Source organism: Terrapene carolina, unplaced genomic scaffold (assembly GCF_002925995.2).
Source record: "Terrapene carolina triunguis isolate 2854851 unplaced genomic scaffold, T_m_triunguis-2.0 Scaffold66, whole genome shotgun sequence".
In the NCBI taxonomy this organism is placed as follows: Eukaryota; Metazoa; Chordata; order Testudines; family Emydidae; genus Terrapene; species Terrapene triunguis.
In genome coordinates, this window is record NW_020664417.1 from 676,002 (window position 1) to 682,560 (window position 6,559).

General features: G+C 38.7%; 1 protein-coding gene across 1 annotated transcript in view; it reads left to right on the forward strand.

The window, feature by feature from the left end:
- Positions 1 to 433: 433 nt before the first annotated feature.
- The window catches only part of UGT8 (UDP glycosyltransferase 8), a 51,177-nt gene continuing 45,051 nt past the window's right edge, over positions 434 to 6,559 (forward strand). The window contains exon 1 of the mRNA XM_024192644.1: positions 434 to 501. The gene's annotated coding sequence lies outside the window, so the exon portion shown is untranslated. The remainder of the gene's footprint in view (positions 502 to 6,559) is intronic.

Sequence of the window (6,559 nt, forward strand, 5' to 3'; positions counted from 1 at the left end):
CAAACCCCTCATTCCCGGCCCTATCCCAGAGCCCACACTCCAGCTGGAGCCCTCACCCCCCCAAACCCCAACCACTTGCCCCAGCCCGGAGCCTTCTCCCACACTCCAAACTCCTTGGCCCAACCCCCCCAGCCTAGAACCCCCTCCTGCACCCCAAACCCATTATCCCCGGCCCCACCCCAGAGCCTGCACCCCCAGCCGGAGCCCTCACCCCGTCCTGTACCCGAACCCCTTGCTCCAGCCTGGTGAAAATGAGCAAGTGAGCAAAGGTGGGGAAAGCGAGTGTTGGAGGGAGGGAGAATGGAGTGAGTGGGGGTGGGGCCTCAGAGAAGGGGCAGGGCAAGAGTGTTTGGTTTTCTGAAATCAGAAAGTTGGCAACCCTAGAGTTGGCGCTAGAAGCTCCTAGATTCTATTTCTAATTCTGCTACTGACTAGCTGACGTTGACATGTCCTGATGGAACCACTGCAGCAAACACAACTGCAATTAGCCCTTGGGCTGCTGTAAGTTACATCAGAGGAGAGAATTCTGCTTTCATGTACACCTGTGTAACCCCAGTGTCTATCCTTAGGCCCTGGCAGATACTGAACATCTCCACTTAGGTGCTGAAATCCCTCAAAGACTCCCATCAAAGTCAGCGGGTATCAAGGGCTCCGAGGAACTTCCTGGAAATGCCCAGCATGTTCCAAAACTGGTTTCTCACAGAACACTAATGATACAAATAGCTTGAAGAGAAGCAGCATGGTCTAATGGATTAAGCATGGGACTGAAAGCTGGGTTTAACTCAATTTTATCAATGGTTTGTTTTGTTGCCTTAAATAAATCACTTAACCCCTCTGTCTCAATTTCTCCCATTTGTAAAATGGGAATAATAATATTTAACAGTGATGTTGTGAGGATTGATTTGTATGCACACTGCTAAGTGTTAATTGATGTCTTGGGGCAGCTCCTTAGCTGTGCCAGAGTGTAATCCTTTCAAGTCCCCTAATCCTGAGCTGGCTCTGGGCTGAAATGGCCTCTATTGTAATTTAAGGAAGCCAAGAGCTGATAGTAGTAGCTCTTGTTTGCTGGAACAGTCTTCTTGGGACTGTGTTGTCAGAGGATCAGGCAGAGCCCTTTGTGCTCTGACATGGTTCTGGTACACTCTGTGCTACCTGAGGATTCCTCTCTGTTGGGGGAAATCATCACCAATCTCAATAAGGCATCTCTCTGGGATCAAGAGTATAGCCCTTTATGTCTAATATTAATGTTTCTGTTAGAGATTATGTATGTATTGTTGTTAGCATACAAAGCTCATCAATTGCAATGGGAGTTTTTGTAATACATTTTGAAACATTGTATTGGTGCTGAAAAGAAGCACTACACTAATAGTGAAGGGATTGTGTTTCTTCTGCATTTGTATTGACTGGATAATGGTTTCAAAGGAGGAATATTGTGTCATTGCTGCAATATTAATGTGCATTGCTCAAAAATGTGAATGAGCAACCTGAGGACATTTATTACATTTTATTTTATTTTTCATTGATTCTTTTTATGCTGCAACAGAAATATAACACTATTTGTAGTAAACAAAGCATTATAAGAATTAAGGTACTCCACACTGCACATATTAACACTGCAGTTTCATTGGGGAGTTCCGGTGACATTGTGTTACCATAACCCTCAGATGGAATTACAGCTTTAATTTATGTAGCTTTTGGGGGTACGTACGTAACATAATACATGGAAAAATACTCCCTTTGGTTACGTAGTGTACTTATCTCTTCACTGAGATTAGAGGGGATCTCTTTAGAACACTCCCCCCCTGTGCCAGCCCTTCAGCTTTTGTTATGTTTCTTTTGTATTGATGTTAAGAATGTAAACACCTGTTTATTTCTCAATAAGAATATTATGCTGTCATGTATTATATGTAATTTCATATTTGTTAACTAAAGTTGTAATTTATTACTATAAGAATGTTTATAGCCTGAGGAGATGTAGTTGCTAAATGTTTATAATAATTTTATTAGATGCTGTTCAGTTAATCATTGATTTTATTATTGGCTATTTTATGGAAGAACTATTAATAGATTTGTAGATTCCAAGACCAGAAGGGACCATTGTGATTATCTAGTTTGATCTCCTGTATAACACAGGCCACAGAACTCCCCCTCCTGCCCCAAAATTCCTAGAGCAGATATTTTTAGAAAAAAACATCCAATCTTGATTTTAAAATCATCAGTGATGGAGAATCCACCATGACCCTTGGTAAGTTGTTCCAAAGGTTAATTATCCTCACTGTTAAAAATTTAAGCCCTATTTCCAATCTGAATTTGTCTGGGTTCAACTTCCAACCCTGGCATCAAGTTAAACCTTTCTCTGCTAGACTGAAGACTCTATTATTAAATATTTGTACTTACAGACTGTAATCAAGTTACCCCTTAATCTTCTCTTTGTTAAACTAAATAGATTGAGCTCCTTGAGTCGATCCCTATAAGGAAGGTGTTCTAATTCTTTATTCATTCTTGTGGCCATTCTCTGAATCCTCTCTAATTTATCAACATAACATCCTTCTTGAATTGTGGACAACAGACCTGGACACAGTGCAATTGCAAGACCAGGGTAGGCACATGTACCTATTCCTAAACTACATCTTTGTCCTGGATTGCACCTGAGCAGCCACCAAAGTTTTGACATATCTGTCTGTTCACCCTGCAATTACATAGGTTTATCATCAGCACTGACAAACACAACCTCTCTTATACAGTCATATGCTGATCTTGCAGTTAACAGAGGACACAGTAACCCAGTCAGTGGAGTGATTCTTGAGATTCAATCAGTGATCTCCCAAGTGATATCCAGTACCTTGATATTATTTTTAGTCAAGATTGGGGCTCCAGAGAAAGTGAAATAATTCCTAATGTGTTAAGCAGAGGAACTGAGGTTGAAAGAAAAGATTCCTCTACCTGTAGCCCAAAATATTGCAGATTTATGCACAAGCAGAATTGGTGTGCAGCTGTTTATAGAAGATGATCAGCTAATGGCATGTTTAACAACTCAGTTTGTGCAGGCAAATTCACATTTGCAAGTATATGTAAAGGTGCTGTATGTCAGCTTTTAACAAAAACAAATTGTTTCTTTCAGTTTATGTATATTATACATTTTGGAAAATGTTATCTGTTTATCTCCAGAGGAATAAATAGGCAATGTGAGCACCATATCTAAATTAGATTGACTTTGACTTACCTTTGTGTGTGTAGCTTATTTAGTTAGTTTTATTGTGTTTGCATAAAATTGGAAGAAAAAACTGAAATATAAGACCATTTACATCCAAAAAGATTTTAAAATACCCGAATTGTTCCTCTTTTGAGCACCAACAGTCATAATACTTGTACGTAAGTAGCTGCTGGTATATCTGATTTCAAAGTGATACTCTGAAGTATTTTTGAAGTTTTTAAATAAAATATTTACATTGTTTAGAAGCTTGCAAATATAACTGTAGTCTTTGCTGATTTTGATGTGTATAGTGGGATTTAAAGGTACTCTCTGAGACCAAAGGAAGTTAATGGAGCTTTTTCAAAACATGGATTAAAAATGATCCAGTTTAAATGGTTTTTAAAAAGTTTGCCTGGACATTATGGACTTGGCAGATCTAGTTTCAAACTGTGTTTTAAAAATTGTTCTAGACTGTAGACATGGGGCCAACTAACTAGCTGGTGTAACTTGGTGTAGTTCTATAAAGTCAGTGAAGGTACATCAATGTACACCAGCTGATCAAAAAGGCAAACTGTATTTAATATGGGTTAGCAGGAACTGTTGACAAATCTTTTTATAAAGTGATTCCACTAACTCAGTTTAAAACCCAGTCCAGATGGATCTTTCACTTTTTCCATGAAGCATAAAACTACATCTAAACATTTTTTTTTGCAGAATTCAGTCATATATTCACTTTGTTGCTTCTGTACCAGAACCAATGATATTTAAACAGTGCTGGGAATAGGTTTTCCCAGTAAATTTGTGTTCGTTGTTCTAGCTGGAAGGTGGTGTAGCAGCAATGTGCAAAATGTTCTAGATCTTATAGTACATAAACAGAATTTAAAATTTCTAGATGACAGATTGGTGGACAGTTCAAATCAAGTGGGAACATTTTAAAAAGAGCTCAAATGTAAGGCAGCAAACTGACAATCATCTGTGTATCACTCTCTTCCTGGGAAGCAGAGAGCAGGACTCAATATTTATTTAATCTGTGGAGCCAAGGTCTCATAGCAAGGAAAAAAGCTAACAAGCTTCTTGTTATGGTTTACATTACTAGATGGTGTGGTGAGTGTATTTGTTTCTTCAAGCTAAAAGAAAACAAGAGGAAAAGATAAGTGCCTTAAATTTCCATTCTAGAAGCAGTTATTTCAATTTACTCACTTTTTTTACATTTGTTTCTGTAATTGAATATTAGAAAAAAATCTTGTGTATCCAGTTTTTTGCTGATGATAAATATTGTGTGAGGCTCTTTTCCTCTCAAGAGGCTCTTTTCCTCTCATATTGGACACAAAGGCTACATGGATAGCAGTACAAAGCTTAGATTCCACCAAAATCTTCAAAACAGTGTTTAAATCAGAATTAAGTAGTGCATAGGCCTTGTGCTAGTCTTCTGACTTTGTTGTAAATTACTTGGTGCTCACAATTTTTGAAAATCAGGCCACTTATTTAGGTGTGAGAAAGGAGAACTGGGTACCTTTCTTGATGCACAACATCATATTTTAGTGGCCCAAGGGCATTACTATCTCATTTGTGGACCTGTATAACATTAAAAAAAAATTAGACTATGTTAAGGGAATTATAAGAACGGCCCTACTGGGTCAGACCAAAGGTCCATGTAGCCCAGTATCCTGTCTTTTGACAATGACAAAGCCAGGTGCCCCAGAGAGAATGAACAGAACAGGTAGTCATCAAGTGATCCATCTCCTGTTACCCATTCCCAGCTTCTGGCCAACAGAGGGTAGGGACACCATCCCTGCCCATCTGGGCTAATAGCCATTGATGGACCTAGCCTCCATGAACTTATCTAGTTCTTTTTTGAACCCTGTTATAGTCTTGGCCTTCACAACATCCTTTGGCAAGGGGTTCCACAGGTTGACTGTTTGTTGTCTGAAAAAAATACTTCCTTTTGTTTGTTTTAAGCCTGCTGCCTATTAATTTAATTTGGTGACCCCAAGTTCTTGTGTTATGAGAAGGAGTAAATAACACTTCCTTATTTACTTTCTCCACACGAGTCATGATTTTATAGACCTCTATCATATCCCCCCTTAGTCGTTTCTTTTCCAAGTTGAAAACTCCCAGTCTTATTAATCTCTCCTTATATGACAGCCATTCCATACCCTTAATAATTTTTGTTGCCCTTTTCTGAACCATTTCCAGTTCCAATATATTTTTTTTGAGATGGGGCAACCACATCTGCAAGCAGTATTCAAGATGTGGGCGCACCACGGATATATATAGAGGCAATCTGATATTTTCTTTCTTATTATCTATCCCTTTCTTAATGATTCCCAACATTCTGTTCGCTTTTTTGACTGCTAGTGCACATTGAGTGGATGTTTTCAGAGAGCTATCCACAATGACTCCATGATCTCTTTCCTGAGTGGTAAAAGCCAATTAAGATCCCATCATTTTATATGTATAGTTGAGATTATGTTTTCCAATGTGCATTACTTTGCATTTATCAACATTGAATTTCATCTGCCATTTTGTTGCCCAGTCACCAGTTTTGTGAGATCCTTTTTGTAGTTCTTTGCAGTTTGCCTGGGACTTAACTATCTTGAATAGTTGTGTATCATCTGCAAATTTTGCCACCTCACTGTTTACCCCTTTTCCCAGATCATTTATGAATATGTTGAATAGGACTGGTCCAAATACAGACCCTCGGGGGACACCACTATTTACCTCTCTCCATTCTGAAAACTGACCATTTATTCCTACCCTTTGTTTCTTATCTTTTAACCAGTTACCAATCCATGAGAGGACCTTCCCTCTTATCCCATGACAGCTTACTTTGCTTAAGAGCCTTTGGTGATGGACTGTGTCGAAGGCTTTCTGAAAATCTAAGTACACTATATCCACTGAATCCCCCTTGTCCACATGCTTGTTGACCCCCTCAAAGAATTCTAGTAGATTGGTGAGGCATGATTTCCCTTTACAAAAAACATGTTGATTCTTCCCCAACAAATTATGGTCATCTATGTGTCTGACAATTTTGTTCTTTACTATCGTTCCAACCAGTTTATCTGGTACTGAAATCAGGCTTACTGTCCTGTAATTGCCATGATCACCTCTAGAGCCCTTTTAAAAATTGGCATCACATTAGCTATCCTCCAGTCATTTGGTACAAAAGTTGATTTAAATGATAGGTTATAGACTACAGTTAGTAGTTCTTCAATTTCACATTTGAGTTTCTTCAGAACTCTCGGGTGAATACCATCTGGTCCTGGTGACCTTATTACTGTTTAGTTTATCAATTTGTTCCAAAACCTCCTCTAATGATACTTCAATCTGGGACAGTTCCTCAGATTTATCACCTAAAAAGAATGG